This window comes from Diceros bicornis, chromosome 30 (genome assembly GCF_020826845.1).
Source record: "Diceros bicornis minor isolate mBicDic1 chromosome 30, mDicBic1.mat.cur, whole genome shotgun sequence".
In the NCBI taxonomy this organism is placed as follows: domain Eukaryota; kingdom Metazoa; phylum Chordata; class Mammalia; order Perissodactyla; family Rhinocerotidae; genus Diceros; species Diceros bicornis.
The window spans coordinates 7,993,894-8,004,507 of NC_080769.1; the positions used below are offsets into that span (position 1 = coordinate 7,993,894).

General features: G+C 50.6%; 1 long non-coding RNA gene across 1 annotated transcript; it reads right to left on the reverse strand.

Moving 5' to 3' along the window:
• Positions 1-7,903: 7,903 nt before the first annotated feature.
• On the reverse strand, positions 7,904-10,519 carry LOC131394349 (uncharacterized). Its single transcript, XR_009216109.1, has 3 exons — positions 10,329-10,519; positions 9,055-9,327; positions 7,904-8,973 (listed from the first exon to the last, which is right to left on the reverse strand). It is a non-coding gene; the product is annotated as an uncharacterized LOC131394349 (long non-coding RNA).
• Positions 10,520-10,614: the final 95 nt, after the last annotated feature.

The window sequence follows — 10,614 nt, forward strand, 5'->3', positions numbered from 1 at the left end:
CCCCACCTCGGCCACCCCCCTCTGATGTCAGGGCCTTGGTATTGGGAGCTGATTGTGTCATTGTTTCCACCTAGGGGGGCGGCCTGGGTTATTCTTTTGGGGGGGGGGCTTGGCCAGACAGAGACCAACCTTTCCCCACTCCCCCCGCACCCCCTACTGTTCACTGGGCCTCTGGCTGGGTCTCCAAGTCTCTTTGTGTCTCTCTCTGGCCATCTCGCCATGTCTCTGAGGTCATCTTTCTCCAGTCTTGCGGCAGGACTGCCCCCCGTGGTGGTGTAGCCAGCACCAGCCTGAGTTTAACTCAAGACACCAACCATCTATCACTGTAGGCAAGTCCCTTCCCCTCTCTGAGCCTCTGTTGGCACATCTGTAAAATGGACTCATGATACTGCCCGTCTCCTGAGGGTGTTAGGAGGGTCAGAAGAAATAATGCCTCCCATATCCAGTGCCTGGCACAGGGCAGGACTCAGGGAATAGCAGTATTTCTGCTCGGAATCTGGCACCCCACTTCTGTCCCCTCCAGCCCCTCATAAGGACCTGAGGGAGCAGAGATCCTGGATCTCACCCTCTCCGTCCACCTGTGGGTTGCCTGAGTCGCAGGGTGACTGCGTTAGCAGCTTGCAGGCCATGGACACCCCCCGATGTCCCTGTCCCAGCCACACTGGCCTGGAGGAAACCCCCACAAGCAGCCCTGCCCGGCCAGATCTCACCCCTGGAGCACAGGGGTGGATGACATGCCCGCATCATGCACATATGTCAAGGCCATGTTAGTGACACTCGGTGACATATCAGCAACCTGCCATACACTCATATGTTAAGGACACACAGTTTGTGGGCCACATGCTTAGGGCACAGCTTTCATATGCTAATATGACAGCAGCCCTATGTCGGTCCCTGTTCCAGGCATTACATATATCAGTCCAATCCTCACAACACCCTCAGAAGCGGACACAGTTAATATACAAACTTTACAGATGGGAAAACTGAGGCACGGGGCTGTGGATTGCTTTCCCAGTATCACACAGCTCACCAGGGGCAGAGCAGAATTGGAACCCAGGCCTGTGCCCCTAATGCTCTGAGGCTAAGGCAGGGTTTCTCAACGTCGGGGTTGGATAATTCTTCGTGGTGGGGGGCTGTCCTGGGCATTGTAGGAATTTAAGCAGCATCCCCAGCCTCTACCTACTAAATGCCAGTAGCACCCCCAACTTAGTCTTGACAAACAGAAGTACCTCCAGATATTGCCAAGTGTCCCCGGGGGCCAGAGGGCCAGGGAAGGAGGGCAGATCTCCCCCATTTGAGAACGACTGCGCTAAGGCAACTAAGGACAAGTTGATGGTGTAAAATATGTTGAAAATACACTAAAATACATAAAATGAGCTAACCATTAGCTCCTGCTCTGTACTAAGTGCTTTGGATCTGTTAACTCATTCCTCACAACAGCCTATGAAGTGAGGTCGAAATGAGGCACAGAGGGGTGAAGCCGACTGCCCAGAGTCACAGAGCGCGACGGTGGCGGAGCCAGGATTCGAACGCACGAATTCCGGGCTCCTGCCCACGCTAAGCGGCCCTCGGCGGCCCAAGGTCGCTACTGCGCATGTGCAGACTGGCGCCCCGCGGCCGGCGCCCCCTGGCGGCCCAGGAGGGGCGGGGCGGGGGCGGGGCCTGGCGGGGGTCCCGGCGGCAGTGACGTCACGCGCTGACTCACTCGGCCCCGCCCCCGGCCGCGCCGCTTGGCCATTTATAGAATCCGCGCGGGCTCTGAAGTCACGGCCCAGGCACGACGCGGGCGGGGCGGGGAGCTCTTGGCGGCCCCCGACGGGGCAGCCCGGGGTCTCCCTGGAGGGCAGCCCTTTCTGGGTGTGCGTCTCTATCTCTGGCTGTTTCTGGGTCGTTCTCTGTCCGTCTGTCTGTGTCACCAGGCTTTTTCTGTCCCAGCCTTTGTCTCTCTGAATCTGCCTGTCTCACTGTCTCTCTCTTTGTCCCCATGTCTCTTCTCTCCGTTATCTCTCCATCTCTGTGTCTCTGTTTCTGTTTCACGTCTCTGAGTCACCGTTTTTCTCTCTCGATGTCTCTGTACTGTTTCTGTCTCCGTGTCTCTGTCTGGTAGATGGGGGTAAAGGCGGAGAGAGGGGGCTGATGCCATCGAGGTCCCCACCCCAGGGAACGCCCCCATCACTGGCTGTCTGGGGTGCAGTCCCCTACTCAGCTCCTATGTGACGTTTCCCTGGCCCCAGCCCCTCGGTGCCTCAGTTTCCCATCTGAATGAGTGAGATCTTGCAAGGAACAGGACTGTCAGGAAAGAAAGACTGTCCCTGCCTCTCCTCATCCTTGGGAGACCCCTAAAACCTTCCTGACTCCCAGAACACACACAGAAACACACACAACTCTGTACCTGTGTGTCCCCAGCAGGGAGTGCCAGCCCCCGTCCCCCTGTGCCTGCCTATCTTAGCAGCCCCGCCCTGCCAGCCCCCTCCTCACTTATCTTTCTCCTCCCCAAAACAGGCAGAGGCTGTTGTTCATAAACGTTTCAAAGTTGTTTCTGGAAGGCTCTCTCCATGCCAGGCACAATCTCATTTAATCCTCACCACTGCACTCTGGGGGTGGAAACTCTTAGGCCCATTTTATAGATAAGGAAACTCAAGGATCAGAGAGGCCGGGCCATTCTCTCAGGGTGACGCTGCTCTTGCTGCTCCCAGATTCTTCAACATGTTTCTTGAATGCTCAAGCACGCTTCTACCTCAGGACCTTTGCACTGGCAGTCCCTTCTGCCTAGACACATTTCTGCAAGATGTCTGCCTGGCCTTTCCCTCCCTTTCTCTGCTCAAATAACAGCATCCTCCACCCCCAGACTGACTGTGAGAGAATGGGCATGCGGGAGCTGTTCACTTAAGAGTTTGCACCTCACAGTGGGTATGTCTCCCTCCATAAAAACTTTCATTTTAAAAGCCCCTATATGCCTATTATCTGTCTTATCCTTCGAGAACAGAAACTCCACGAGGCAGGGCTTTGCCTGTTTGGTTCACTGCTGTATCCCCACTGCCCAGTACAGTGCCTGCACACAGCAAGCGCTCAAAAAATGTTCACTGAGTCAATGGAATAAGAGTGGGTGAGCCAGGACTCAAACCCACGTCTCTCTGAAATGTTGATGCTTAATTCCGCACAAAGGAAGGACATAATTCCCCAGCACCTCCTGGACTGAGGGCAGTTGAGGTGGGGGTCCCCATTGTGTTTCCATTCCCACCCTCCCCAGAAGAACAATTGGAGGGTGGAGAAGGGGTTGGGTCACAGGCTGTGGCTGGGGTTATTCCAGGCCATTCTACAGCTGCCCACTCCCTTGTCCAGCCTTGAGCTTTGCAAGAAGGTGCTTTATAGGAAAAACATCTAGTTGAACAAGAGCTTTTTAAAAAGAGTGGACAGATGACTTCCAGATCGGCAAAAATCAGAACATCTGACGACACAGTGCTGGGGAGGCTGTGGGAGCATTGTTGATGGGTGTGGGCAATTTGTCCATAGCTTTAAATGACAAATGTCCCTACCTTTTCTCCTGGTTAATTTTATGTGTCAACTTGATTGGGGTACGGGATGCCCAGATATTTGGTCAATTATTCTAGATGTGTCTGTGAGGGTGTTTTTGAATGAGATAACATACTCATAAAGGTAGACTGAGTAAAACAGATTGTCCTCCCCAATGTGGGTGGGTCGTATCCAATCAGTTGAAGGCCTGAATAGGACAAAAAGGCTGACCCTCCATTGAGTAGAGGGAATTCCTGCCTGACTGCCTTGAGCTGGGACATCAGTCTTTTCCTGCCTTCAGACTGGAACTTAAACAACAACTTTTCTTGGGTCTCCAGCGTGCCAGCTCTTGGACTGGAACTTACACCGTTGGCTATCCCGGTTCTCAGGCCTTCACACTCCGACTGGAACTCCATCACCTGCTCTCCTGGGTCTCCAACTTGCCAACTATCGATCTTGGACTTCTCAGCTTCCATAATCACATGAGCCAGTTCCTTGTAATAAATTAATCTCTTTCTCTCTCTCCCTCTCTCCATATATATATTCTATTGGTTCCATTCCTCTGGAGAACCTGTCTATCTAATACACCTTCTGAACCAGCAAATCTCTTTAGAATATTCCTAAGAAGTACACGTGTAATTCTGAAGAATGACATGTGCAAGAACATTTATTGCAGCGGCCTTTTAATAACAAGTCACCGTACAGATCCATCAACAGGGAACAAGTGAGAAAGACAAAGATGAAGGCAGAATATGCAGCCCTTTGTTTCAATTAAATAAAGGCACTGTGGTGCTGAGGTTAAGAGTGGGGGCTCCGGATCCATATTCCATGGGACTATGCCCTGGTGCTTCCTGGCTGTGTGACCTTGGACAAGTGTCTTAACCTCTCTGTGCCTCAGTTGCCTCGTCTAGAAAAATGGGCATATCAATAGTGCCTGCTTCCCAGGTTTCTTTGTTTTTAACTTTTTATTTTGAGATAATTTTTAGACTTACAGAAAAGTTGCAAAAATAGCAGAGAGAATTCCCATATACCCTGTTGCCCCTACTGTAAACATCTTACATAACCATAGTACATTTATCAAATCAAGAAATTAACTTTGGGACACTACTATTAATAAACTACAGACTGGATCTGGATTTCTCCAGCTTTTCTACTCATGTCTTTTTTCTGTCCCAGGACCCAATCCAAGATCCCTCATTGCATTTAGTTGACATGGTTCCTTACTCCTCTAGTCTGTGACAGTCCCTCAGTTTTACATGCCTTGACATTTTTGAAGAGTAAAAGTCAGTAATTTTGTCAACTGCCTCTCAATTTGGTTTGTCTTGATTGGATTGAGGTTTTGGCCTTCCTGGGAAGGATACCAGAGAGGTGATGTTGCCTTCTCATATCAGGGGCTTATGATGTCACTGTGATGTCACTATGACTCATTGCTGGTGATGTTAACCTTGGCCTCTTGCTTAAGGTGTCGTCTGCCAGGATCCTCCACTGTGAAGCTGCTCTTTTTCCTAGGATTGTTTTGAGGATTGTGTGCTAAAAGGTTTACATCAGGGCTTCACACATACTTTTGTGTTCGGTTAAATTAAAAAAAGAAAAAAGTAAATACGTGTGTTTGAATCCACTACTTCTGCAAGAGGAAAATAGAGGCCGTGACTGCCCCCAAGAGGGGATACTGGGGACTCTGACGGTGGCAGCCAGGTCAGCGACCCCACCACCTGCCACACACGCTGCAGCTGAGCAGAGCGAAATGCGCCTGCGCGTAGCTGGCACGCCGGGCAGAGGGCGGTAGCGCGCCCAGCCGCTGCCCACGGTGGCTGTCAACATTCTGGGGAGGGGTGCGCAAGCCCTCCTGGACCGGCCGCTGATTGGCTGCGGCGCCTCTCAGATCGGCCAATCACAGGAATCTTGCTGAGGCAGATGTGCTGCGGCTGCGCAGAGCCGTTGAGGTATCCTAAGGGAGCTGCGTGTGTCTTTCTGTCCGCGTGCAGGCGCCGTGCGTCATGGAGGCCAAGGGGCTGCAGAAATGGCTTTATGGGGGCGGATAACCATCCTCGCCTGGCGCTCTGCTACTGCCAAGCACCAGTTTTATGTGCTAATCCACTTAGGTTATTAACAGCCTAAAACCGGGGCTTTCTGGGGGAGCCCATGAGCCCCGCCTTCCGCTGTGACCTAATCTCTTATCACATTCCCCTCAATTCACTCCACTCTAGCCACACAGGGCCTTCGCAGTTGCTCCTTGTGCCAAAGTGTTCCCCGAACTTCCAGAGGCTTCACTCACCTCCTTGACACAAAGGTCACCTGCTCAGTGAGATCTTCCTGGAATAGCTGATTTCAAACTGTAAACCCCTCTAGCACCTCCTCCCTTTCTCTGCTTCATTTCTGTCTACATTACTCATCTCTTTGTAAGGAGACTTTTAAAAATATTGTGGTGAAATATATAACATAAAATGCACCATTTTTAAATGTACAGTTCTGTGGTATTAAGAACATTCACGTTGCTGTGTAACCATCACCATCATCCGTCTTCAGAACTTTTTTCATTTTCCAAGACTGAAATTCCGTCCCCATTAAACACTAACCCCCCATCCCCCTCCCCCAGCACCCGGCACCCACCATTCTACTTTCTGTCTCTATGAATGTGATTCCTCTAGGGACCTCATGTAAGTGGAATCATATAGTGTTTGTCTTTTTGTGACTGGTTTATTTCATTTAGCACAACGTCCTCAATCCATGCTGTAGGCTGTATCAGAATTTCCTTCCTCTTTAAGGCTGCATAATATTCCATTGTATGTCTATACCACATTTTATTTACCTGTTCATCTGTCGACAGACACTTCAGTTGCTTTGGCTATTGTGAATCCAACTGCTATAAACATGGTGTGGACCTATCTGTTCGAGTCCCTGATTTCAGTTCTCTTGGGTATCTACCCAGAAGTGGAATTGCTGAATCATATGGTAACTCCATTTTTAATTTCTTGAGGAATGCCGTGCTGTTTTCTACAGTGGCTGAACCAGTTTACATTCCCACGAGCAATGTACAAGAGTTCCACTTTCTTCACATCCTCGCTAATAATTGTTAGATTCTATTTTGTTGATAATGGCCATCCTAATGGAAGCAGAGTGTTTAAATAGACTTTTAAAGTATATCATACATATAGACGAGTGTACAAATTATAGCTCAATGAATCCATGATAACTTTTAAAAACTTTTAAATTGAGATATTACTCAAATGCACAAATCTCAATGGAGAGCTCAACGAATTTTTACATACATATAGCCACGTAATCGTCATGCAGTTCAAGCTATAAAATATTTCTTTTTAAAAAATTCTTAGGGCCGGCCCCGTGGCTTAGGGGTTAAGTGTGCGCGCTCCGCTGCTGGCGGCCCTGGTTCGGATCCCGGGCGCGCACCGACGCACCGCTTCTCCGGCCATGCTGAGGCCACGTCCCACATACAGCAACTGGAAGGATGTGCAGCTATGACATACAACTATCTACTGGGGCTATGGGGAAAAAAAAAGGAGGAGGATTGGCAATAGATGTTAGCTCAGAGCCGGTCTTCCTCAGCAAAAGGAGGAGGATTAGCATGGATGTTAGCTCAGGGCTGATCTTCCTCACAAAAAAATAAATAAATAAACAAAAAATAAATGAATAAAAAATTCTTAATCTATTGGTTAATATCAACCATTTTGTTAACCACATGTAGCATTTTACATTTCTTTTTTTTTTTTCCCAAAGCCCCAGTAGATAGTTGTATGTCATAGCTGCACATCCTTCTAGTTGCTGTATGTGGGACGTGGCCTCAGCAAGGCCGGACGAGCAGCGCGTCAGTGTACGCCCGGGATCCGAACCTGGGCCGCCAGTAGCCGAGCGCACGCGCTTAACCACCAAGCCACGGGGCCGGCCCTACATTTCTACTTCATGAACATATGCCCTTTCTTGGAAACAAATTCTAAGCACTTAAATTTATTTTTCTTTTTTCAATTAATCTTATATTTCCTTCTGGATCTAGCACCCAATACATATTTGTTTTAAAATGCATATAAATGTTGGTTGAATTAATGAATGTATTTTGATGCTTTGAGATGACAGAATGATGGAAGACAAATCTAAATATCTAAATTAATACACAGAACACAGAGAATCAACTTCTACACACAAGCAAAAAGAGATTAAAAAATGCTGTTCATGGGCCAGCCCCAATGGCCTAGTGGTTAAAGTTTGGTGCGCTCTGCTTCGGCAGCCCGGGTTCGGTTCCTGGGCACGGAACCACACCACTCAAGTGTCAGTGGCCATGCTGTGGCAGTGGCTCACATAAAAAATAAAAAAGAGGAAGACTGGCAACAGACGTTAGCTCAGGGTGAATCTTCCTCAGCAAAAAAAAAAAAAAAAGAAAGAAAATGCTGTTCATTTCAAAAGGTCACATGTTCCAAGTTCAAAATAGATTAAGGTTAACAAGATGATAGACAAAGTCATATCCTAAACAGTTTTGAAGTTGTACTTAATTTTTTTCAAGCTACGAATAGTTGTAAAATATTTCTATAGAACATGGGTCTTTTGTCCATCTCCTCCACTAGAATGCCAGCTCCCCACGGTCAGGAATCTTTTTTTGCTCACTCCTGTTCCTCAATGCTTTGAACAGTGCCTGGTACAAAGGGGGCACTCAATAAATACCTGTTGAGTGAGTCTAAGCCTTCTCCTGGTGGGGTGGGCACAGCCTCAGGCTCCCAGGGACAACCTCCCCCACTGTGGCCCTGGCCCAAGTCTGTAGCACGGTTGAGGGAAGCTCTTGCACATCTCTTCAATCCCTTCCCACACTCTGCTCTGGAGCATGAGGGTTCCCCTGTCTCAGGCCCTGGACAGCACGATGATTTACATCCACAGGATGTTGAGAATGTCCAGCATAACCAGTCAACACCTCTCAAATTTTAGAACTTCATTACAGCGATGCCAGCTACATAGACTACAGCCATGGACACACCAGTCAGCAAGGTCATTAGCGAGTTTCGGGGGCAGCTCACTGTACTCAGCAACCAGTTGTGGACAGGAGAGTGGGGGTCAGGGGTGAGGGAGGGGGAGAGGGATCCAGGAGAGGAGCAGGAAGGCCCCCACAGGTCCCCAGACCCAAGTATCCCAAATTGGCAAAGGGCTGAGAGCAGACACAAGTTGGCACAGAAGTCTGCGAGCTAATGCAGCCTCCTGGGGCTCACTCTGAGAACCTTCCTGGAGGCGTCTCTTCCTCACCTAGACACCCTCAGCAGTGTCCACTCCCCCCACACACACCCATGCTGCCAGCTCCCCACCCCGACAGGAGCGCAGGGTAGGGGTGGGAGTGAAGTGGAGAAGGTCCACCTGGGCCCAGCTGCCTCTTACAGAGTGAGGTTGGTGCTGACTGTTTCCGCGGAGAGCAGGTTGGACTGGCCGAGAGCGCTGATGGCCGGGGAGAGGAGAATGGACACATTCCTGGAGCGCAAACAGTGGCCAGTTAGGCCCCGCCCATCTCCCACGCGTGGCCCCGCCCCTCAGGCCCCGCCCCCGCAGTACTTGGCGTCCTATTGGAGGCGTTTGCGCGAGTCCAAGGCTCTCCCACGCGGCAAGAGGCTGCGGAACATCCGCTGGCTGAGCGCCCAGGGGCTCATTTGGTGCAAGATGAAATCAGAAGGCTGAACCATGGGAGCGGGGCGCCATAGGGACAGGCAGGGATGGTCATTGCGCTGTGGCCACTTCCACGCCCCAGGTACCTCCTCTGCCCGACTGCCCAGCTCCTGCAGCCGGCGGGCCGGATGCCAGCTGCACCATCTCCAATGTTGCCACGCCCTGAGGCAAGAGGATTATCGAGGGTCACAGGCCTGCCGCACACAGGGAATCAGAGACTCTTACCATCACAGACACATGCTGGTAGACACAATCACACGCAGAGAGACAGATATGGGGTGTCACACACGGTCACATGTGCCTCGACGGTGGGACACAATCATTTATCCACAAGTTCAGAACACAAGAGGCATCACAAACACAGTCATCGACCACCGGTGTTCAGACACACCATCGCACACACATTACGGCAGGCGAATGATCACAGAAATGTTGACACACCTACTGCCAGCCCCTCAGAGTCGTGCGACAAATTCCACCCACCCCCTGCATACATACACACAATCACAGACACCCAGAAGCTGGTACAATTACAGGTGCCCATGTAGCTACTGACACGTGGACACACAAGAACCTGCACACACCAGTTCCCAGACTGGCCTCGCTCACACTGACACACACACGGGGACCATCCCTGACCCGCACTTACCCAGCCACACATACACCTAGACACCTTTGCTCGAGTTTTGAGACACTACAAAAACGCATGAAAAACCCCCAACTCTGTCACCCCAACATCGCAGTTACACACACACCGCGGCCACAAGACACAGTCATGAATTGTGTCTCACAGGACCCTCAGCCCTCAGTGAGGGTGGCCCAAGGCGTCAAACTAGACGCCATACCATCCCAGTGGGGGAGGTGGAGGGAGGTGTTAGCGAGGATCCCCCATAATAACAATAGCAAGCACTTATATGGTTGTTCTGCATAGATTCACTTAATTAAACCTCAAAAACCCCTATGAAGTTATTATAATTTGCCCATTTCAGAGGTGGGACAATCGAGGCACATTTGGCTTAAGCACTGGCCCAGAGTCACGGAGCTAGATTAGCAGAGCCTGTCTCCTTCACTGACGTCAGCGCCATATCCTCAGCGCAGTTAGCACACAGTAAGCGCTCAATAAACGTTTGTTGAACAAATGAAGGAATCCACATCACTCCCACCTTTAATATTTCATTCCATTTCAGGTGGAAAAACTGGGGCCGCTAGCTGGATTCACAGGTCCCCCCAAATCCAGCGTCCCAGCCCGGGAACGGTCCACTCACTCCTTCCCGGGCGGTACTCCTCAATTCCCAGGTCGGGGGTGCGGCCTGCCTCGTTAGGGGCGGGGCCTGGCTCCTTATGAGGCGGGACCAAGGTCTCTCCGCCTTCCTATTGGTGTTCCTCCCTTTGGGGCGGGCCCTCTCTAAACTGGCGTTCTCGATTTGCTGTCTCCCTGGCGGCCCATGA